Consider the following 25,587-nt stretch of genomic DNA (forward strand, 5'->3'; position numbering starts at 1 on the left):
GGCAGACTAGATACCCTTTATTGACAGGTGAGAATTTCAGGCTCAGAGAAATTAAATAACTTGCCTAAGGTCACACAGCTATTAACATAATACTTGAATTTAAGTTCCTCTGACTTTAAATTCTAAGCACTTTTAACCTTTGGTTTTTGCTTTTTTGTACTAGTGGTAAAACCTAATAAAATACAGTTTTTGAAAAAACAAAAAAACAAAAAACAAAACTTGTAAGACATCACGTTTAAATGCTACCTGAGCATTTTACAAAGTTCTAACAATGCAAAGCAGTCATGGGATGATGCATATAAACGAAGACTTCATCATACAGTTCATTTTCAAAATTCTTTAATCCTCTCACCAAATTTGTGTGGTATGATCCTTCCCAACTTAATATGTGAGAAAACTTTGTGTCAGGTTCAGAAAGATTTTATGATTTGCCCAAGGCAGCCTGGAAACTAAAACTCAGAACTCTGACTGTAAGTTCATTGCTCATGCAGCTTTATCACAATGCCAGATTTAAACATAGGCATCAAGAATTCAAAAATCTTTTGTGGAGTTCTTTGCTTATTTATGAAGAACATCTGTTCATAATTAATAGCATGTGGAACACTGGGCATGGGGGAGGTAAGGACAGAGTACCAAAAGCCCTTGAGGGCCTCAAGCGGCCCAAATCTAAATGTTACTGTTAAAAGCTCATTCAATGGGAGGGAATGACAGGGTTTAAGGTGATAGAAAAGCATTTTGGAGCTCTGAACTCCTAAGTGTACTCTGGACCACTAACTGAAAGCTGGCTGGTGATACTGACTTCCAGTGACTGAAGGCTGCTATGTGTCAGACACCATGCCAGGCTTTCTACACACTATTCCTATCTTCCTCATGGTCTTCTGAACAAAGGATAGAATTCCTATTTTACAGATGAGTAAACTGGGCTGAGAGAAGATATGATTTCTCCAAAGATGCCCAACCAGTACAGTGGCAGACTAGGAATCTGAATCGTGATTGGACTGACTTCTAGACCATCTTTTTAGTAACAGAAAGCAGATAATGGTTGTTTGGATGGAGGATCAGAGACAGGAGGAAGAGGTTACAGAGGGATGCCAGAAACTTTGGGGGGTGATGGATATATTCATATCTGAACTGTGATGGTTTCACAGGTATATACATACGCCAAAACTTAGCAAACTATATTAAACTTCTGTCACTCGCTGTCAATTTTACTTCAGGAAAGCTGTTTTGGAGGGGAAAAAATATACACTGTTCTTTTTACTAACCACCAACCACTTTTTACTAACCAGAATATCTGCCTTTAAACTGTGTTTGCTCACAGGGAAGCTAGGCCAAGGAATTCTTTCCCTAACAATTCAGTTTGGAGTTTATGTAAACTATTAGTAAAACATGACCGAAAGAAAGTTTTAAGTATCCAAGAGTAACAGATTTTTTCCAAGCACTCGACAGCATCTCCTAATACATTTCCAATAAATGTAATATTAATTACAAAACATAGCCTAGTAAAAGGATAAAGAGTAAAGGCTTTGGCATTACTCAACCTGGACTAAATCCCATCTCTGGTTCTTAGAAGTAAATCTAGTCAGGTTGCTAAATCTCTATCCAGCTCCTCACTTACAAAATGAAAGTAATAATAACAACCTTTCATTTGCTGAAATTATTAACTATACGCCAAACACCAAACAAACACTTTATCTAATTATCTCATTTAATCCTAATAACTATATACTGTAAATACCACTATATTCCCTCAAAGACAGATAAAATGAGTTACAGAAAGATTAAGTAACTTTGAAGATCACAAAGCCAGTAAGTGCCACAGCTGGTAAACTCACCTTGCAAAATTATTCAGTGTAATAAATTTGAAGAAGTAAAATACTATTAGTATTAGTACAATATAAATGACAGAAAGCTCCCTCTATTCTGTAAAGCAAGGTTCTCTACAAAAGTCTATTGTATTAAAAGGAAAAATATTTTTAAATATTCTACTAATTAAGCTTAACTAAGGCTAGTGGTGTGCACTTCACCCAATTTATCCCTTAATTCTCAGTCTGCAAAGTAACTACTATTTTTCTCTGCTTTACTGATGAGGAAAATGTAATTCTGAAACGTTAAAATCCAAAGCTGAGGGGCGCCTGGGTGGCTCAGTGGGTTAAGCCACTGCCTTCAGCTCAGGTCATGATCCCAGGTCCTGGGTTCAAGCCCCACATCGGGCTTTCTGCTCAGCAGGGAGCCTGCTTCCTCCTCTCTCTCTGCCTGCCTCTCTGCCTACTTGTGATTTCTCTCAAATAAATAAATAAAATCTTAAAAAAAAAAAAAATCCAAAGCTGACACAGAGGTAAGAAAGGACCTTTTTCCACTTTGGCTTATTGACATCCAAGCCACTCAGAACCACATTCAGTATTTTTTCAGTGACCACACCGTAAGTACCTTCAGCAGTATCTTCCCTAATATCACAGAACCAAAGTTTCGTGGATGCTAGACTTAAAAGTCTTTGCCCTAATTCATGATGCCAACAGTGTTAGTACTTAAAAAAATGACATCTACACACTAATATATCCAGTCTTTTTTTCACTTATTTCTAGACTGGGTAAGAAAACTGATGTTCCAATCTGTCAAAATACTATTATCACTGAATAAAAAACAAAAACCAAAATACAATATTTGTGGACAACATTTATGAAGTTCTTTCTCATGTCTTAAATAATTATTCATGATTATTGACATTATTATTGATATTATTATTGACAATAATTATTGACATGATTATTCTCACTTTAGAGGATAAAAAACCTGAAATTCAGAGTACTTAAACAACTTTCCCCAAGTCAGAGAGCTAGTAAGTGGCTGAGCTGGAGTTCAAATCTAGGTTTTCTGACTCTACATCTAGAATCTCTCACACACCAAACCCATTCCTCTTCAGAAATAAGCTCAGGTGTCTACTCCTCCAAGAACTCTTCCCTGAAAAAGGTACTAACACCTCCCTCTTTGCTAGTTATTTTACAGCATCTATAAAACACTGAATGTAATGTATTTGTTTATACCTTTTCCCTTGCACCAGGGAGCCCCTTGGAGACAGAGACCACATCCTACTCATCTCATCAGAACCTACCTAGCACATGGGGTGCCTGGGTGGCTCAACTGGTTAAGCGTCTGACTCTCAATCTCAGCTCAGGTCTTGATCCAGGGTCATGAGCTCAACCCTTAGAAGAAAGAAAAGGGAAAAGGAAAAAGAAAAAGAGAAAAAAATAGGAGAAGGAAAGAAAGAAAAAAGAGCTTATCTAGCACAGAGTGTAACACCCATGTTAACTAAATGAATGCATCCATAAATGATTATTTTTAACCGCTACTAAGACTTTAGTTAGCAAAACCTTTTTTGGTTTTTTTTGGAAGCCATAATTTAAATCACCTGTCAGGAACCACTAAGGGCTTAACAAGACAGTCATAAAACCCCACATTTCCTGAAATCTCAGTCATCCCACCACCATAACTGATAAGTCAAATCCTATATTTAGGGTCAAAAAATCAAATGCACAAGCTGAGCACTGATAAAATTTAATTTTGTGGCATTTGTTTTATGTTACCTAAAAGTTAAAACTGACCCAAAGGTTAGTAAAGAGGAAACTTGGAAGCACAGAAAAGAACCAAGAGTTAGAAAAGCAATCAAAAGGTCCCAACTTCTTCATTTACCAATAAAACCCTGACTCATTTCAAGTGAGAGTCTAGGATCTATCACAAATCAAGTTCTGAGAATCTACAGGTCTACTGCGAATGGCTCCACTGATCCCACCACGGACAAAGAACAGCATGAGAGTGGACTGAAGTATAGCAGAGACAAGACTGGGGGGAGGGGGATCAGAAAAGCCATTCTACAAAAACTAAGCCTAGAACAATATGGAGTAAATGCAGCCAGTTGGGAAATTACAGCTGCTAACAGACTAGACAGAAACTATGGATTCACTCAACAAGATCTTACTGATGTCCGAGTTCCAAAAATGGGCCGTTGAGAAAAAAGGTGATCAGATACAATCCCTGCTCCTTGCAAGTGGAGGAAATCAATAGATAATAAATATACAGTTACAATCAAAGCAACCCAGAGATAGGGTACCCAATCCCAACCTGGGAAAAATCAAGGAAAGCTTTCTAGAAAAGGTTAACTCCTAAGCTAAGCCTTAAAGTCCAAGTAGGAGTTAGGTCAATTAAGATTTACAAAGAGATTAGGGACCCCTGGGTGGCTCAGTCTGTTAAGCCTCTGCCTTTAGCTCAGGTCATGATCCCAGAATCCTGGGATCGAGTCCCACATCGGGCTCCTTGCTCAGTGGGAAGCCTGCTCTGTCTGCCTGCCTCTCTGCCTGATTGTGCGCTCTCACTAGCTCTCTCGCTCTCTCTCTCTCTCTCTGACAAATAAATAAATAAAATCTTAAAAAAAAAAAAAAAAAAAGATTTACAAAGAGACGTCCAGGCCCAAAGAGGAACGTCAAAGACACTGAAACAAGAGGCATGGCACATCTGGAGAACTGAAAACACAGCACAGTGTACATTTCATTAGTATTAGAGATAAAATGTGTAACACAGGAGGAGAGGCAAATAATGACAGTCAAGAGGGAGACAGGGAGAGGTTATTTAACAAACTGTCTTATATACTGTATTAGGGAACCTAGACCTCATCTCAAAGGTTTTAAGTGTTCAAGAGTTTCATGCTAACTCCCATCTAGGAGACAGTATACTTACACTGATACTTGACTGAAGGGGTGTCAGGCTTTCAGATATGTTCATTTAGAACAGGTAAGTTTTTCCTCTCCATAACTCCACAGCTTGACCAAAATGTACTGTCTAAGCCATAAGTCCCAAAAAGATGGATACTACCACCACCATAAATAAATGCAGAAAATTTTAAAAAACACATGCCTCTTTGGTTCTGGGTACTATGGAGAAATACTGCATCTTCTCACTGATGACTGGTATAGTTAGAAAAAATTTAGAAAGGGGTATTTGTCACATTCACTGACATTTTTAAATTAGAAAAAACTATCAACCTCTGTGAACTCTCCAGAACAATCCAACCTATTTCATCTAGACTACAAGGTTTAAAAAGTTGATGGAGAGTTAAAGGTCATCATATCTGCTCTGCTCTGGCTCACCAAGAAATTCAGGCAAACAGCGAAAATTAGAGCTTCATTGCCAGGAAGACCAAGCAAACTACAATCAGAAAACAAATCCCAAAATACAAAACCCAATAAATACAGTGCTTTATTTCTATAATATAAATCTTTAGGGGCACCTAGGCTGGCTCAGTCAGTGGAATATATGTGACTCTTGATCTTGGGGTTGTGAGTTCAAGACATATATTGGGTGTAGAGATTACTTAAAAAAATTTTTTTCATCTTTAAAAAATGCTTTAAAAATCAAAACATTGTTCCAATAAGTCATATTAAATCCTATACTTCATTCTAGAAGGATAATATGAATAACAGCTAGCATTTATTGAGTAATTAATATATGCTAAACATGGTATTAAGATTTTTATATGAATTACTTCATTCAATCCTCATAACTACCAGGAATTATCTGCTAATATTACCGCCCTTCTATTTTCTTCTTAATTTTATTTATTTATTTGAGAGAGAGAGTGTGTGAAAGCACAAGCAGGGGGAGCAGCAGGGGGAGAGGGAGAAGGAGGTTCCCTGCTGAGCAGGGACCACCTCCCTCCCCCCAATGTGGGGCTCATCCCAGGACCCTGGGATCATGACCTGAGCCAGAGGCAGATGTTTAACTGCCTAAGCCACCCAGGCACCCCTGCCCTTCTCCTTTTAAAGATTAAAAAAACAAGGCACAGAAAAGTGCCATGTCCAAGGTCTCACAGCTAGTAAGGGGGAAAGCAAGAGCAAAACAGATGTACTACCTATTTCTGAAGATATCAGTAACAATGCAAGGAAAGTTCACCCTATTATATCTCTTCAATTCCTAAATATCCAAATTAAATAATTTTATAGAACTTATCACCAAGAAGGTTAACCTTTTCCCCCACAGCAAATGGTGACCAGACCTTAGAGGGCAAACTTTGTGGCATCAATATCAATCTACACAGTAGCCCAGAGGGATTAGGTTACATCCTACTCTGTGGATTTTTTTTTTTTTAAGATTTTATTTATTTATTTGGCAGAGAGAGAGAGAAAGAGAAAGAGGGGGAGGGAGAGCACAGCCAGGGGGAGTGGCAGAGGGAGCAGCAAACTCCCCACTGAGCAGGGAGTCCAAAGCAAGGCTCGGTCCCAGGACCCTGGGAGCATGACCTGAGACAAAGGCAAATGCTTAACCGACAGAGCCACCCAGGCACCCCTACATCCTACTCTGTAAAAACTGGTTCACTCATTTATAACTGACTCATTTGTTAAACCAAATGTACTAAGCTTTACTAGGTCCCAGGTATCAAAGATATACAAATGATCACTAAGACACTGTCCTTGGAAGATAGCAAAGCACTCAGGCTTTGGAGACAGAAAAGTCTAGGAATAAATTTCACACTAATTACTTACTGGCTCATGGACCCGAGCAGCTTCCACATCTCTGAGCCTAAGTTTTCTCTTGTATAAAATAATTGTGACCATCCTACAGGATAATTGTGAGTTTAAATAAGATAACATACATAAAGGACTAGCACAATGTAGATACACAATGAATGTTCATTTTCCCCTCAGAACTGAGGTTCCGGGCTGTTTAAGCGTGCTGACAAAGGGCACCTGGGTGTCTCAGTCAGTCAAGTGTCTGCCTTCAGCTGGGGTCATGACCCCAGGGTCCTGGCATTGAGCCCCACCCACACTGGGCTCCCTACTCAGTGGGGAGTCTGCTTCTCCCTCTGACCCTCCCCCTACTCGTGATCTCTCTCTCTCTTTCTCTCTCTCAAAAAAATAAAATCTTAAAAAAGAAAAAAAAAAGCATGCTAGCAGAAAGGTAAAATAATGCTTAGCACTACAACTTGTCTAACCTACCTCCTCCATTCTCCCCTGCCCAATCACAGTGAAAAACCCAAGTCATTATGCAACAACAGTACTTGGCAGTGGCTTCATCTGCATCTTTTTTCTTTTTCTATTGCAAATTATCCAAGTTAAAAGCAGAAAGACTAAATACACCTAGAGAACCACTTTTATGCATAGTTATGCACCATTCTCTAAAGGCCATTTCACACCTTTCCTTCCCCACAAGGTGGTGAAGAATAAGTACCAAATCCAGTGATTTTCTAACATCCTGACAAACCTGTGAAACTGCTCAACTCTAAAGTATTTTGGTTCTACTAAGCCAAGGAAAAACGAACTGCATTCATGCTGGCTGTCAAACAGTATTGTTAGTAAAGGTTTAACAAAACCATCTACTCCCTCAGTAAGAAATAAGTAAAGTCTGGAAACATAATCATACTAATAAATAAAAACACACCATCTTGTATTGAATGAAGGCAGTGACACCAAACTATAATAGTATCTATACATTCTTCATAACCATGCCAAAAAAAAGAGAGTTTCAGTTTCACTAAAGAATGTTCTTGATGAAGCCACAAAAATGATTAATTTTATTAATCTCAATCATTAACTACACGTTTTTAATTTCTGTGATGAAATGGAAAGTACACATAAAGCATAAAATGGAAAGTACACATTTCCTGCATACCAAATATAAGAATTGTCTCAAAGAAAAGCATTAAAGCACTTGTGCAATTAAGTTCCAAGCTGAACTAGCTTTTTTCATGAAACACCATTTTTACTTGAAAGAACAACTGGCAGACAAACTATGATTATTCAGACTTCCATGTTCAGCAGACACTTTTTCAAAAATGAACAATGTGAGTCTCACTTCATGGAAAACAACTGTCACTATTTCTTGCCAATGCTAAAATTTAAGCTTTGAAGCAAAAATTAGAAAAGACTTGTCTGATCAGATTGGTGGAAATAGGGGTGCCTGGGTGGCTCAGTGGGTTAAGCCTCTGCCTTCGGCTCAGGTCATGATCTCAGGGTCTTGGGATCGAGCCCCACATCGGCTCTCTGCTCCGCGGGGAACCTGCTTCCCTCTCTCTCTTTCTGCCTGCCTCTCTGACTACTTGTGATCTCTCTCTCTGTCAAATCAATAAATAAAATCTTAAAAAAAAAAAAAAGATTAGTGGAAATATGAACTAATGTGATTTTTTTGACATTATGTATTAGAATGCATTAACATTTAGAAGATCTGCATAATTCAGTAAACCAGTATTTTCCAAATGACCAATGCATGATGCTACAAAATCATTCACAGGTAGATCACTCAAAGTACAAAACAAACTGATGATTTTAATGTAATACAATATGAAAAGCTCACTGATACAGTTTCAGATTCTATAACATAATGGACCTTCAAGAAACTTACAGTTGTCAAGTTTTGGTGTAGTATCAAAAAGTAATATCCACAATTATCTAAAAAGGCAATTAAAACAGTCCTTCCTGGGGTGCCTGGGTGGCTAAGTGGGTTAAAGCCTCTGCCTTCAGCTCAGGTCATGATCCCGGAGTCCTGGGATCGAACCCCACATCGGGCTATCTGCTCAGCAGGGAGCTTGCTTCCCTTCCTCTCTCTCTGCCTGCCTCTCTGCCTACTACTTGTGATCTCTCTCTCCGTCAAATAAAAAAAAAAAAAAAAAACCTTTAAAACAGTCCTTCCTCTTCTAGCCACATTATCTATGTGGGACTAGATTTTTTTAATATATTACATACAAAACAATCAACTGCAAAACATTTAATGTAGAAGCAGATATATATCCAGTCAGGTGTCAACTATACTCCAATTAAAAATAATAAATAAATTTAAAAAATATATATGTGTGTGTGTGTATCCAGACGGTAAAAAGACTGGAAAAATGTAAAATATTATCCTTCTAACAGTTCTGACTTGGAATAATATAATTACTTTCATAAAAATATGCTAATATTTAATATATTTGGTATTTTTAAGTAAGTTAATACTTTTTAAATTTCAGGTTTTGGGGCACCTAGGTGGCTCAGTGGGTTAAAGCCTCTGCCTTCAGCTCAGGTCATGATCTCAGAGTCCTGGGATCGAGCCCCACATCGGGCTCTCTGCTTAGCAGGGAGCCTGCTTCCTCCTCTCTCTCTCTCTGCCTGCCTCTCTGCCTACTTGTGATCTCTGTCAAATAAATAAATAAAATCTTTAAAAATAAAATAAGGGACGCCTGGGTGGCTCAGTTGGTTAAGCAGCTGCCTTCGGCTCAGGTCATGATCCCAGCGTCCTGGGATCGAGTCCCACATCGGGCTCCTTGCTTGGCGGGGAGCCTGCTTCTCCCTCTGCCTCTGCCTGCCATTCTGTCTGCCTGTGCTTGCTCTCTCTCCCTCTCTCTGACAAATAAAAATAAATAAATTAATTAAATAAAATAAATTTCAGGGTTTTTTTGGTTTTTTTTTGTAATCTTTACACCCAATATGGAGCTCAAACTCACAATCCCAAGATCAAGAGTAGCATGCTCTTCCAACTGAGATGGCCAGGTGCCCCCAGTTTTAATCTTTAATACAGCAAAATTGATAGATAAAACCCACAAATGAAGGCTCTTTGTAGTCTTCAATAATTAGCAAGAGTGAAGATACTAAAATGCTTGAGAACTACTGCTAGTATGTCAATGAGCATAAACAATCTATTGTTATACACAAGAACATAAATAAATCACAGTTGAGTGCAAAAAGCCAGTCATATCTTATGAAAGTTCAAATAAGCAAAAATAATCTATGGTATTAGAAGTCAGAATATTGGTTATCTTGGAGGAAGGGGAAACGTTCCTTTTCTTTTTTTTTTTTTTTTTAATTTATTTATTCATCAGAGTGAGAGAGAGAGAAAAAGAGAGAGTGTATACAAGCAGGGGGAGCAGCAGGCAGAGAGAACAGCAGGCTCTCCGCTGAGCAAGGAGCCTGATGTGGGGCTCCATCCCAGGATCTTGGGATCACGACCTGAGCCAAAGGCAGATGCCCAACTGACTGAGCCACCCAGGCGTCCCAGGTTCCCTTTCTTGATCTGAGTGCCGGTTATACTTTCTGTGCACTTTTTTCTATATAGGTTACATACATCTCAATACAACTTATTTTTTTAATTCCAATATAATTAACATGCAGTATTATATTAGTTTCAGGTGCATAATATAGTGATGCAACAATTCTATACACTACTTAGTGCTCATCATAATAAATATACTCTTAATCCCCTTCACCTGTTTCACTCCACCCATACAACTTCTTTTTAATTTATACATTCTATATAAACATACACACATACACAACCAACCTTAGGTTCATCTACAAAAGTTCTGTTAGCACTGGTTGGGGTGGAACTGGGACATGTCTTTTTTTTTTTTTTTTTTAAGTTTTTATTTATTTATTTGTCAGAGAGAGAGAGGGAGAGAGAACGAACACAGGCAGACAGAGTGGCAGGCAGAGGCAGAGGGAGAAGCAGGCTCCCCACAGAACAAGGAGCCCGATGCGGGACTCGATCCCAGGACGCTGGGATCATGACCTGAGCCGAAGGCAGCGGCTTAACCAACCGAGCCACCCAGGCATCCCTGGGACATGTCTTTTCATCTTTCTTTTTTTTAAACAGCTCCTCCAGTGATTCTAATGTGTAGCCAAATACTTACCACTCATCTAAGTAGACTAAAAAATACTGACCTCAGAGTTTAAAACTACGGAGGACTTTGGAACAAGGCAGATTAGATTTTTAATACGTGCTCTCTTCTCTTCCTGGCTATGTAACCAAATGCAAGCTACTTTATCCCTACAAGCCACAGTTGCTTCAGTTTCCTCTTCTGTAAAATAGGCACAATATCCTATAAAGGGTAAACGTGACAATTAAATTATATAGAGAAAGAAAATACCCAGCACATTACCTATTACAAATACTCAAGTTTTAGGTCCCTTTTATCTTTGCATCTTCATCCCTACTAGTCCTAAGGCCAGTCAAATTACCCTTGAGTCTTGATTTCTTCATCCTTAAGGAAAATAATTCAACATGACACACCTATGCACTACAGGTCAAGTAAAATACAAAAATTACGTTTGCAGGGGTGCGGGGGTGACTCAGCCTGTTACGTGTCTACCTTCGGTTCAGGTCATGATCCCAGAGTCCTGGGATCAAGCCCCGCATCAGGATCCCTGCTCTGCAGGAAGCCTGCTTCTCCCTCTCCCACTCCCCCTGCTTATGTTCCTTCTCTCTCTGTGTCAAAAAATAAAATCTTTAAAGAAATAAAATAAAATTATGTTTGCAGAAATATATTTACAGATAGAGATTTTTGCTCTAAATTCAAAATAAAAGAAGAAGGACAAATTAGAAAACTATGATATGTGGGGCACCTGGGTGGTTCAGTCAGTTGAATGTCCAGCTCTTGGTTTCACTTCAGGTCATGATCTTGGGGTGGTGACACTGAGCCCCATGTAGGATTTCTCACTCAGTGCAGAGTCCACTGGAGATTCTCTCTCTCCCTCTCCCTCTGCCCCTTCCCTATGCCCCTCTCCCAACTCACAGAAGCACGTACTCTAATAATAAATAAAATCTTAAAAAAAAAAATAGGCTATGTGAAAAAATGATAAAACAAAGGCTAGAAAATATGAGCATCAGCAGAAACAGTCAAGCTTGAAGGACATGATCAGAAAGCAAATAAAGATCATAATCTTGAGTCAGTCAGGGATTGAAATATACTGTAAAAAAATTATCAGCCACAATTCCTTCAAAATCTTCATATCTGGGGTGCCTGGGTGGCTCAGTCATTTGAACATCTGACTCTTGATTTTGACTCAGGTCACAATCTCAGGGTCATGGGATTCAGTTCCTTGCTCAGTAGGGAGTATGCTGGTGATTCTCTCTCTCTCCCCTTCTCACTCTACCCCTCTCCTCACCACGCTCTTGGCTCACATTCTCTCTTGAATAAATAAACAGGGGTACCTGGGTGGCTCAGTTGGTTAAGCATCTGTCTCCAGCTCAGATCATGATCCCTGGTCCTGGGATCAAGCCCTGTCAGGATCCGTGCTCAGTGGGGAGTCTACTTCTCCCTCTCCCCCTATCTCCCCCACCACTTAATGCTCTCTCTCAGTTAAGTAAATAAAATATTTTTTTAAATAACAAAAAAATAAATATTTAAAATAAATATTTAAAAAGAAAATGTCCATATCTAAGAAAAAACACAATCTATATCATCATAAAAATAGGCATATTCTGACAGGACCCAGATATCTGCTTAAAGAGGGAGGAAGGGGAGTTGTATTGGAGCTTTATAAACCAAAGTGTCCTTACAACATCTTCATACAAAGATCAATGGCCCATTTAATAAAATGTCCAACTTTTAAATAAACAGCATGGTAGTTTGACCATAAAATTCCTGTATAATTGTTCTCTACACTAAAGATATGTATAATTACCCAAGGCACTAAATTTTATAATAAATAAAACAAGGGGCGCCTGGATGGCTTAGTCATTAAGCATCTGCCTTCAGCTCAGGTCATGATCCTAGGGTCCTGGGATTGAGCCCCAACATCAGGCTTCCTGCTCTCCACTGTGTCTCTCTCTCTGTCAAATAAATAAATAAAATCTTTTAAAAATAATAATAATAATAAATAAAACAAGAAATATGACCTTGCCTTAATCTCTTTGATCTTCAATATTCTACAACTTAAAGTTTGATTTCCGATAGCCTGTGAGTTAAGAATGAAACATAAGAGGAGAAAAGAGGAAGAGCAGGAAGAAGATGGGAAGGGAAAGGAGGAAAAGGAAAAGAAGAAGTAATATAGACTGCATGTGACCCACAAAGCCTAAAATTTTTACTGAAAGCATTTACCAACTCCTGAATATACCCTCTTACTATCTTCTACTTCTGAACCTTGTGTTACACACCATCATCATCACTAAACCCTTTATCAATCCAATTAAATTCTAAATTCCATTCTAAACAAATTAAAAAACCACATCGAAAAAACTATCACCCCACTCCTAAGTAGAATCTCATAGTACTGGCTTATCATCTGTCCTTACTAGGTTCAGGGCACTCACTACTTGGGATGCACCCTCCAGGAGCGAAAACTATGATGAGGACAGGAGTCCCTGTCATCAAGACACTTCGAGTTAACTGAAGTAGCAAACAAAAACAGTTGACCTACATAACATAGTATTATGACAGAAGCATGCACTGGATGACCCCCGGAACAAAATGGGGCACTTAGGGCAATCTTAAGGGTTCTGAAAGGTTTCTTAGGAGAGATGCACCCAACCCCCAGGAAAAATGGCACGAACAAAGGTCTGAAATTGCAAGGTGTCTGTAGGAACTACACGCTACTCAGTATTATCAACCATAGGAAGAGTATAGGTAGGAGAAGTACACAAGAACAGGTCACAAAAGGCCTAATAGGTTATGCTAAGGAGCTAGCATAGAAGTCCTAATAGTCATGCTAAGGAGCTTAGACTTTAGAGCCAATAAAAGGATTTAAGCAAGAGAATGATGTAGACATATACATCTACTGGATACGTTCTAGCTGCTGAGTGAAAGGTTTACTAGATGGGTAATACAGAAACCAGTTAGGAGACTACTGTACTTGTCCAGGTGGGATCAGGGTCTGAACTAAGATGGTAATTAGGAAAGGAAAGGAAAGGAAAGATGAATTTCAGAAATACTTAGTTAGATTTATTTTTGGCTGTGAGAGATAAGGGAGAAGACTAAGGGCACAAGAATATGCAATGGGAAAAAGACCATCTCTTCAACAAATGATGTTGGGAAAACTAGACAGCTACACAGAAAAGAATGAAACTGGGCTACTTTCTTACAGCATACACAAAAATAAACTCAAAATGGATAAGGACTTAAATGTGAGACCTAAAACCTTAAAAATTCTAGAAGAGAGCGGAGGTAGTAATTTCTCTGACATGGGCCATAGTGAGATTTTTCTAGAAATGTCTCCTGAGGCAAGGGAAATAAAAGCAAAAACAAACTACTGGGACTAAATCAAGATAAAAAGCTTCTGCACAGCAAAGGAAAAAAAGACAATCTATTGAATGGGAAATGATAGTTGCAAATGACATATTCAATAAATGATTAGTTTCCAAGATATATGTAAAGAACTTATACAACATCAAAAAATAATAATAATCCAATTTAAAAACAGACATTTCTTAAAGGACATACAGATGGCCAACAGATACATGAAAAGATGCTCAACATCATTAATCATCAGGGAAATGCAAATCAAAACCACAATGAGATATCACCTCACACCTGCCAAGCAAGAAACAACAAGTGTTGGCAAAAATGTGGAGAAAAAGGAACACTTGTGCACTGTTGGTGGGAATGCAACCTGGTATAGTCACTGTGGAAAACAGTATGGAGGTTTCTCAAAGAGTTAAAAATAGAACTATTCAATGATCCAGTAATTCCACTACTGAGTATTTACCCAAGGAATACAAAAACACTAATTCAAAAGGATACATGCAGCCCTATGTTTACTGCAGCATTAGTTACAACAGCCATATTATGGAAGCAGTCCAGGTGTCTGTCAACAGATGAAAGAATAAAGAAGATGTGGTATTTATACACAATGGAATATTACTCAGCCATAAAAAAAACTGCCATTTGCTACAACATGGATAGATCTAGAAGGTGCAATGCTAAGTGAAATAAATCAGAGAAAGACAAATACTATACGATTCCACTCACGTGTGGAATTTAAGAACAAAACAAAGGAAAAAAAAGAAACCAAAAAAAGACGCTTAACTATGGAAAACAAGCCAAGGACTAACAGAGAGGAGGTGGCAGGGGGTGGGGGCGGGGGGGGGTAAGGGTGAACAGAGAAGGGGGTTAAGAGTACACTTAACATGATGAGCACTGAGTAAGAGGAGGAATTGTTGAATCACTGTATTGTACCACTGAAACTAATATAACACTGTATGTTAATGATATTGGAATTAAATCTAAAAAAAAAAAAAAAAGATATGGCACAGATTCATTAGCCTGTATGATTGGATGGAGTGCATTTAAGTTACAAAACTACAGGAAGAGACGATTTTAACTTTTTGTTTGGGGAGGGGTACAGAATGGAAGAGATTAGAAGTGGACAGGAAAATGAACTATGTTTCAGACCTACTGAATCTGAGGTAGATCTAAATAGATATATGTAGATAGCCAAAAGCCAGTGACATTTACAAGTCTAGAGCTCAGCAGAGAGCTCCAAGCTGGAGATATTTCATCAGCCTATAGGTAGCAATTAAAGCCAACAGAATGGGCAAGACTACTTAAGGAAAGAATCTAAAAAAGTCCAATGAGGGGCACTTGGGTGGCTCAGTGGGTTAACGTCTCTGCCATTGGCTCAGGTCATGATCCCAGGGTCCTGGGATCAAGCCCCGCACTGGGCTCTCTGATCAGTGGGGAGCCTGCTTCCCCCTCTCTCTCTCTGCCTACTTATGCTCTCTGTCAAATAAATAAATAAAATCTTTTTTTTTTTTTTTAAGATTTTATTTATTTATTTATTTGACAGAGAGAGATCACAAGTAGACGGAGAGGCAGGCAGAGAGAGAGAGAGAGAGAGAGAGGGAAGCAGGTTCCCTGCTGAGCAGAGAACCCGATGCGGGACTCGATCCCAGGACCCTGAGATCATGACCTGAGCCGAAGGCAGCGGCTCAACCCACTGAGCCACCCAGGTGCCCCAATAAATAAAATCTTAAAAAAAAAAAAAAAAAAACTTAAAAAAAAAAAAAAGACCAGTGAGCCAAGGAACCAACCCTAAGAAATATCAACGTTTACTAAGAGAGCAAAAACAATAAAGATTTCTTCTTAAATACCAGCTAGTTTCAATAGCTTCAAAAATCTCTTCCTGCTAAACAACAAACTGGAAAGAACAAAAACCAAAAAACCTGTTCATTAGTACAACTTGTCTAATGGACAAAGTAAAGATTAAGAAATTCAGTAGAAGAGGGCTTTCCAGGTAAAAGAAATAGAATACAGAAAGAACAGGAGCATGACAGTACAATATATTTGGGGATTTGCTTATTTGGTCTTACAGTAGGTACGCATGTTAGAAAGGCCTTAAAAAGGGGGTACAGACCAAGGCCTACAAGAACACTGGGAGGGAACAATCAAGATTGTGGTTTGACTTCATGAACCTTTCTTAAGCTCTCCTTCGCAACACATCCAAATCTCCTTCAAGTCTCAGCTCAAGCATTAACTCCTTCAAGCACCTCTCTCTTCCTGCTCCCCCCAGGCAGATCAGGCCACAACCACCACCATCCCCTCCATGCCCATTGTTCATTCCCCCACTATAGCACTTATCCTACTAAGCTATGCTATGGCAATGTGTGGCATGTCTATCTTCCAAAAAAACTGACTATAAACTCCTTAAGAGCAGGGAAATTTAATTTTTGTATCCCATATTTCCAGCACTCCTTCATTGCCATCTAATAATCACTCAATATGTTATTTGTTGGACAGATGTCTTAAACATATCTGACGAAGACAAGACTACTAGCTATTTGGCCTTGGAATGTACTGCAGTTGTGGATTTAGGTTTTTGTTCTGCTTTACTTGTGATAATATTAAAATAATGTAAAATGAGTGTGAGGAGATACAGCCCAGGAAAACACTGAATAACAAAAGAACAGCCTACAGGAAAATTTAAACAATTCATAAATTTAAACAATTCATAAGTAAAATAAAAATAATAGTCATAGCTACCATATTAAGTACCAATTATACGTGTGCCAGTCAAGGTTCCAGGTTCTCTGTCCTTCTTATCTTGTTTAACCCATAGGACAAATCAACAATGGAGTATTATCTCCCTTCTACACATGCACAGATAATTTATCCCACTTTACTACCCTATCTTGGTAATAAGTTACAGGTAGAAAACTGAGTTTTGTCAGGATAATGAAGAGCAAACATTGTATACTGCATTCTCCACTTCAATACAGCCTCAATTATTTCATTTTGAGCTAGCCAGCACAGTTAACAGCAGAACCATGTCCCATAAATTAACTAGGAGAAAGTCTTCTAGCACCTTCTCTGCCCCAACAGTTTTCAAGTCTTAAGGGAGAAATTGTGAACTGTCCATATACTCCCACCTCCAAGAAGAACCTTTCAGAAAAGCAATAAACCAAGCATAACAAGCTTTGTACCTCTGCATGGGGATTTCAATTTTGTAAACTAGGAGGGGGGGAAAAAAACCCTAACATTTATATAATCCTTTATAGTTTAAAAGGTATTTTCACATTTATTATCTCATTTGAAACCCATTTTACAGATAAGTAAACTGAAGCTCCAACAGACTATTAATGAATTTGATTTCATATCTCTTAGACAAAACATTCTTGGTGTTTATGTTGATGAATTCTGGTATGTATAAGTGATGACTTCCTATTCATGGTACTCTCTGTACATCAGATGACAGACCCTCCTGGACAAACAGGAAAGGATCAATGTACTAGGCACAAAAAAACGCACAAAAATTCTGACCCAAAGAGTTAAGTGACTTATCAAAGTATGAAATGAAGTGCTAAGGTGATAAAGAATTAGTATTTAGTAAATAAAGAACTGTCAATGAGGTACAAGCTCTAAGAAAGTGCTGTTTCACAGCTCACAAAGGCTGCTATTTACCCCTCTCCCATTCCTATTTCCAAGTATGATTGACCCACATCTGGATAATCTGATTAGCCATAAATGCAAACTGGCTTCCTCTTGCTATCTAGACTATGCCTGTGTGTGTGTTCGTATGTGTACACATACATCTACTGATAGGTGTATTTATTTTTTTATTTACACATACATATAAATAAGTATTGATAGATAATGGGATTATAGAAAATAATTTTGCCTCCTTTTACTTATTTTTTTTAAAGATTATATTCATTTATTTATTTGACAGAGACACAGCAAGAGAGGGAACACAAGCAGGAGGAGTGGGAGAAGAAGCAGGCTCCCTACCAAGCAGGGAGCCTGATGTGGGGCTCGAGACCCGTACCCTGGGATCATGACCCGAGCTAAAGGCAGACGCTTAACAAATGAGCCGCCCAGGAATCCCTCCTTTTACTTTTTATAATTTCCAACTTGTACCATGTGCATATGCTATTTTAATGGTGGAAGAAATAAAGCTCCTTTAAAGTTAAAAAATAATAGATAAAAATTGGGGCACCTGGGTGGCTCAGTCAGTTAACCACCTGCCTTGGGCTCAGGTCATAATCCCGGAGTCCTGGGATTGAGTCCCACATTTCTCTCCCCCTGCCCTTCCTCTCCGCTAGTGCGCGTTCTCTCTCTCTCTCTCAAATAAATAAACCTCTTACAAAAAAAAAAAAAGATAAAAATAAAGCAAGTCACAGAAGAATATTTACACTATGATTCTATTTATATAAAGTTGCAAAGGTAAAAAAATATATATTGTTTAGAATATGCACTTGTTTTGGTAAAACTATAGAGAATAAAGACAAGAAAGTGAATGATTCACACAAAATTCAGGGAAGTGGTTACTTATGAGGAAGAGAAATGGAGAGACATTCAATCAGGCAGGAAATCACAAGAGGCTTTAAAGGTACTACAAATTTCCTTTTTAAGCCAAACAGGAAAAATATCGATCTTCAATTTGTTCCATTCCTTAAAGATGTATGTTATATGCACTTTATACTTACGGTTTAATTCCACAATTTAAAAAGATACAGAGTTAAGAAATCAGAATTTGGGAGCTGTAGCCCAGACTCTTCCACTTACTGTGCAACCTTAAGCAAGTCATTTAAACCCTCAGAGCAGGTTTTCTTCTTATTTTATAGACGAGGAAGCGAACAGCTAAGACATATGTTTAGTACTTTACTGATTAAAGTTCCTAGACTATGGGGCGCCTGGGTGGCTCAGTGGGTTAACGCCTCTGCCTTCAGCTCAGGTCATGATCTCAGGGTCCTGGGATAGAGCCCCACATCAGGCTCTTGCTCAACAGGGAGGCTGCTTCCCTCTCTCTCTCAGCCTGCCTCTCTGCCTACTTGTGATCTCTCTTGTCAAATAAATAAATAAATAAAATCTTTTAAAAAAATAAAATAAAGTTCATAGACTACAAATATGCAAATATGTAAACATGAAAATATCCAGATAAACTGTGAGATGATAATCCAAAGTAATCCCTCTTTAATAAATTATAGAACATAATACCAAAAACTCAATGGAATGATATACAAGGCTATGCACATTCTAATATTTTCCTATCTCATAATAATGACAACAGTATTTTTTATTTTTTTAATTTAAATTTTATTATTTTTTTAAACATATAATATATTTTGCAACAGTATTTTTTAATGTGTACTATGTAACCAACCCACAGTGTTAAATACTTTCCATGGATTATTTTGTTAAGTCCTCAAAACAATCCTATGAAATTATTCTCTTAATGCCCACTTTACAGATATGACCATTGTGCCTAAGGTCACACAGCTAGCAGTGGAAGGTGGACCCACTTCAGAATCCACATCTTTAACCACCACATTAGTTATGCCTCACTCCTCTCACTATATTTAAATCATCTCTCTCCCAACAATGAAAACTCCTTGACAACTGTTTTTTGTTCATTTACATTTCCCCTGACATTTAGCAGGTAATAAGTAAATAAACACTGAACAAATAGTTCATATATGTAGGGTTTTCAGGTCATAAGGTTATTTTAGGGCATAAACTGCGTTGTTTCCCTTGACAGACTTGCAAAGTATAAAAGTTTTTGTTTTTACTATTTCAACCATATTTAAGTGTACAATTCAGGAGAAGTAAGTACATTCACAATGTTGTGCAACCATTACCACTAAGTATGAAAGGTTTTTAATGACTTTACTGAAATCACTTAGCTATTAAGTAGTGGAATGGGAAATTTGAACTCAGGACTCTCCACCTCTAAATTCACAGGCCATTCATTACCAAGGGGCCTACCAGTACCTCCTCTGTTCTCTCCTTACCAGAACATCAGAAGAATCAAACAAACACTTTATATACATTTCCACTGTACAGATGCCCATAGCTGTGAAGGAGGAAAAAATCCACTAAGACATTTCTCCTAAGCGATTAGTTTTCATTTTGAGCTTTCAAAAGCCAGAGCTTTAATATAAATATCTCACCTCTAGCTCAAGCCTGCAGATCCACAAAAGCAATGTCTGGACCCCAGAGTAAAGTTATGAGAAATGCTTGCATTAGTTAGATTACACTCTCATCAAATTACAGGTAACTGCTCAAACCTGGACTTCATTATAATAAAGCTTCCTTATAATAAAACACTTTCAATTCCAAGGATAAGGCCAACCTTCCATCATTCTGCCTATTTTGGATCCACAAAAAAGAAGAAAAAAATCCTAAATTTTGGGCATTTTTACATGCTCCACTGTCAAACCAAAGAAAATGGCGTGTTTACAAGCTGAACTCTGAAGCCTGAACAAAAACAGAATCATTTGATCCGTTGATGCCAGTTTTATCCTCTTTACATCCCTCCCCATGTTTTCTCAGTCTGAGCTCTAATCAACAGCCACTTCATGTTTAACGTATCATAGTTAATGCAATTAAGTGCAGAAAATTGGTTCCCTAAAGCTGTTTCCCCCAGTCACATCCCTCTTTACCTTCCAGCATCACCAGTCGGCCATAAGAATAAACATATCATGAGGCTTTAAAGAAAATTGCTGATGAATAGATGGAGACATTGTTGCTGCAGTTAATGCAGTGTGCCTACATCAATACCAACCCTTAAAAAATAAAATAAAAATGATTCTACATGCTTTATTTATCCACATGACAGAATTCTGACCACCTGAATTCCTTTAGAAGAAAATTCAATCTATAGAAATATAGTCCAATTATTTTAAATCTTATCGAGTAATGCCAAAAGAGAATCAAATGAAAAACTCCATCAATACCAAACCATTTCACCAATGAATATTTATGACATTTCCATATTTCCTGTCTTCTCTCTGTTTACATAAAGCAGTGGTGCCAAGATTCATCTCAGGATTATTAGCCTGCAATACAATGATGGGCCTAATTGCCTTGCAAACCAGGACACCAATAAATGGAGTCTTCAGACAATCAATTTTAAGGGGGGGGGGGATAGGCCTAAGCTCTTTCTACGTACGTGCACATTGCTTGACTAGAAAATAAATTCAGCCTCGTATTTTTCAGTGTTATTCATGGGTTCTCAAGCAAAGAATGCTCCCTTAAATACCTCAAGCTCATCAAATCTATTTAATTCCAAATTCCAGGACTAATTTTTAAATACACCAAGGGGACGGCAGAAAAGAGAAGGCAGAGACATCATACAGAAAGATTATCTATCACGTTCCAGTTTTATCTTCTCCACCTTTAGTTCAAGAGTAGGTTTTTTCCCCCAAACTTTCTTTTTATAATAAATGAATAGAAAACACCCTCCCCTGCTTAATTCTGCTTTAACTGAAGCCCCTCTTAACTTTACCCTTAGGGTTGATTTACTAATGATATTAATACAAATGAAACAAAAAGACTGAACTAACAGTTAAGACGTCCTCTAGGAAAGAGTCTTTAATGCACCTTCTCTGTCCCTTGCAAAGTCCCCTCTGATTACTGTTCCTCCCCCAACCACAGCCTCCAAAGCTGTCCATTTAAGTCCAACCCCTGACCCTCCTGTGTCTCTTGGAGGACATCGGAATCCTTCCTCTCTAGAATCATCCAGTGCACCTCTTCCCAGCCCTGCTCCCTGCCCCATCCATACCTACAACTCAAGGTTTCCCACCCGTTAAATAGCGTTTGCCACCTTACTATCAGCAACCACCTCTGCAGTCCTATGAGTTCATCTCAGACACTGCTTCTCCAAAACTCCCTCTGCCACCTCAGCCAAGGGACATTTTCTTTAAGATACCATCCCCCAACCTTGTTCACCACCTGCCACTATTCTTTCAGTGAGTCTAGCCCAGCAGCGTCTTCTGAGCCCTCTGCCTCAAGCCTGCACCCAAGAAGCCACCATGCCTTTTCCAGTCCTTCTAAAATCACCCTAAATCCCATCTCCTGTACCCACCTCCAATTTCAATCTCTGCCTGACCATTCTGGGCCTAACTTCTAATTTACCCCCCTCCTGCCAGCTCACCATCACACTCCTCTCACTGAAAGTCCCACCCCCAACAGCTCCTATTCCAACCTCCATGAGCATTCCCCAGAAAAACCCCAAATTCTACCTCCTCTGTTCTCCTAAACCACGCTATTCCATAAGTCTCCACAAATCCCACCACCCAGAGATGGCAAACGCCCACTTCCAGCTCAGGTCTCAACCCGTGCCAAGCCCCTTACTCCCAGCTCTACCACCTCCATCAGTCTGCCTTAAGTCCACCCCAAATTCCACTCTCATGAATTAACACCCCTCCCCCAGGGTCCTATCCAAACCTGCAATCCCACTGTGTATTGAAATCATCCCCCTACCCTGCACCCCGATGGATCCCAAGCTGTCAACTGCTCCAAGCCAACCCCAAATCCATCACCCTCATTCAGTCCCCTCCCCCATTAAAAGCCATCCCACTCCACTCTCATCATCTATCTCGCCCAAAACCATCCCAAATTCCACCCCCACCTCCCAATCTCACGCTCCTGTCCCATATCGGGTCAATCGCTATTAAAAGTCCCCTTCCCTTGTCGCCCCCCCCAACCTGCTTGGGTCCCACCCTCACCCCACCCCCAGCCCCGCGCCAGGGCAAGTCTCCCCTGCCAACCCTCCGTTCCATCGCAGCCTCAACCCCCTTCCCCCAACCCGCGCGGGGTCTCAGCAGCCCCCACTCTCATTCTCCATAAGTACCACCGGCCCAGGCTCCAGGAGAGCGGACCGGGGGAGGGGGGGCGGTCTCCTCACCGGCTAGCCGCTGCAGGCGAAGACGACGGCGGAGGCGGCGATGCCCTTGTCTTCTCTGGAGGCTACAGTGGCGACGCTCTCGCTCCCTCGCCCGTGTCCAGTAAGGTGGCGGATGGCGCGCAGGGAACGGGAGCCTCCTCCTCAGACTCGGCTCTGAATCCTCTGCAGTAGCCGACGAAGAGCCCGACGGGTGGGGGGAGGGGACGCTCGGCTGCGGGCTAGGGAGAGGGAGGAGGAGGCGGAGGGAGGGGGCGGGGGACCGCTAAGAAGGGCGGGGAAGGAGGAGCCTGCGCGGCGCCGCGACACGTCCCACAGCCTCAGCGCGCCGGGACCACAATTCCCAGCATGCCCTGCTCGGGCCCGCGCGTAGCCTGCGCGGCCTGCGCTGGCAGCCGCGCGCCTTATACCGAGGGGCCGAAGCCTTCCTGGTTACGGACAATGAAGTAAAATCCACCATCCGCTGGCGGCTTTTGAGGGCTCAGAGACCACTTCTGAGGAAAGTTAAGTGCTCTCTTCTCCAAGTAGCAATGTTTGCAGCGTCTCCAACCTCTTTACTCTCGGACATACATCCCCGCCTTCGTCCCTGCTGGACTACATTTCCCAGTATGTCCCACAGTCTCCCGCCCTTCTTCCGGACCCTTCTCAAAACGCGGTACTACAGTTCCCAGGGGGTGTGGTGCCTGCGAAATGCTGGGAGATGCAGTTCTCAGTTCTTCCTCCATGTTAAGGAAAAGAAGTGAAAGAGAAGAAAAAGGGTGGGAATATGCCAACCCACTGAGAAGAGGCCTAGATGGGATAGATCACCTGAGTCTGTATTCTCTTCGCCATCCCCGTTGCCACTGTCACACCAGAACTAATGCAGCAGCTTCTTCCTGGTCTCCTTGCAATTCAGAGGACAATTTGGCAACTGAAATCCAAATGTGAAAAGAAGATACTTCTTGACCCTGCTCCATTACTTTCCAATTTTTACCTTAAAAAAGAAAATGAAACATTTTAGGAAAGATGAATGCACAAGGTGGTTATATGGGATTGCTGATTACAGGGGTAATGTAAATGTCCGTCAATAAGGGCTAGTTAAATTATATATACAAACAATGCAGTAGTGAGCAGCTATTCAAAATAATGATATAGATCTATTTATTGACACGAAAAGCTATCATAATTTATTCTCGAGGGAAACAAATTGATTACAAAACGTTTAAAATGGTATAATTTATGTGATGTGTGAGAGGATATTCTATAAGCAAAGGGATTTTAGGAAAGAGGTTCCTCAAAATATTATTAGTGATTATCTTGAAGGAAAGGGTGTCAGATTTCAAGTATTTTCATTCTCTTACTGCCTAAATTGTTTAAAAAGAGCACATAGTTTAAGTTATAAGACTATTTTCAAAAAATGTAATTTCCAAATCCAGCAACCATACTTTGCTGCCTAAAAAGCTTATCATGGGTTCCTATTGCCCTCAGTGGTGCTTCAGGATGAGGCCTGTCTGGTTTTTCTGTGAGCTCAACAGTTCCACTATTAAAACAAATAATGGTGGTAACTTACAATTCATAAAAGACCGTTAAATCAGTACAAAGAATGTTCTCTATTTTCATTGTCTATTCTCAAAATTTTCCTCCTTCTGGTCTTTCCATAGCCATTTCCTCCTTTTCTCTTCATTCTTGAAACTCAAGCCAAAGTCCTACCTTCCCTAGAACATATTTTAGGCACATTGATCTTCCTTGTATCTGAAATCTTATAGCACTGGTTTTAATCTGTGCGCCAAATATCTCTGTGGAGTTGGGGAGTGAGGAGGGAGGAACAGAGTTATTGTAAAGGGTCTGCAAAGCTTTACTTAAACAAAACATTGTCTATAGATAGAGTAAGTAAGTCTTATACTTAAAAACATAATTTGCCTTCTTCTGTGTCCAGCTCTCCTAACATGGAATATGGCATCAGACGATCTCTGATGTAGCATAAATCCTGTATCCAATTACAGTATTTTTAGATTTTATAAGTCATTATTCCTTGATGTTCTGAAGACCAAAACATTCAAGCTTCACTAGCCAGCCCACTGGAGAACAGCAGGCCTACCTGAGAAAGGCCAGCTTTCCTATATCAGAGGTTAATGCAGTCCACAGCCCTGCTGCAGCCAATCTCTTCAGCTTCACTCCACCTACTAGTTACACTCCTATTCCTTATGACTCACTTTCCCCAAGTATATCAGGCACTGTCATTTCCAAACTGCCTATCTCATTTTTCAACCTATTAGCCCAGCCTTAAAATACCAGTCCACCCACACCTCCCCCAAAAATCCTAGCCCCTCTGCTCCCTTTTCTGAGAATAAGAAAAGTACCTATGATATGTTGACTATGTGACAGGCAAGTCCCTTCCCCTCTCTTAAGTGTTGCATTGGCCACACCCTCTTCTCTCTTTACTCCCTCTCCTCCTTTTTCCCACTTCTCCTACTGGCACAAAATGGGGACTAGGTGAAGATCAGAATTAGAATGGATCTAATCTGGCAAGCAGTAAAGCATTATTAGACTTAGGCGCCTAGGTATGAGGAAGTTTACCAGACTAGGAATCTGGGAATCAGATGATAAATCAGACCTGGCTATGAACATGCTGGGTGACCTTTAGTAAGTCTCAACTTTTCTGAATCTCGGTGTTTACATCTGTAAATTGGAAGGAATGATTCCTGCCCCGTCACCTCAAAAGTTTATTAGGAGAATCCAATAAAGCAATGAG

General features: G+C 39.8%; 1 protein-coding gene across 2 annotated transcripts in view; it reads right to left on the reverse strand.

Annotated features, from left to right (window-relative positions):
- Positions 1-23,005, reverse strand: part of LOC111159396 (family with sequence similarity 168 member A) — a 205,521-nt gene extending 182,516 nt beyond the window's left edge. For both annotated transcript variants that reach the window (XM_022521818.1, XM_022521817.1), the window contains exon 1: positions 22,860-23,005. The gene's annotated coding sequence lies outside the window, so the exon portion shown is untranslated. The remainder of the gene's footprint in view (positions 1-22,859) is intronic.
- Positions 23,006-25,587: the final 2,582 nt, after the last annotated feature.

The sequence above is a fragment of the Enhydra lutris genome, unplaced genomic scaffold (genome assembly GCF_002288905.1).
Source record: "Enhydra lutris kenyoni isolate GAN:26980312 unplaced genomic scaffold, ASM228890v2 scaffoldscaffold68, whole genome shotgun sequence".
NCBI classification, from domain to species: Eukaryota; Metazoa; Chordata; class Mammalia; order Carnivora; family Mustelidae; genus Enhydra; species Enhydra lutris.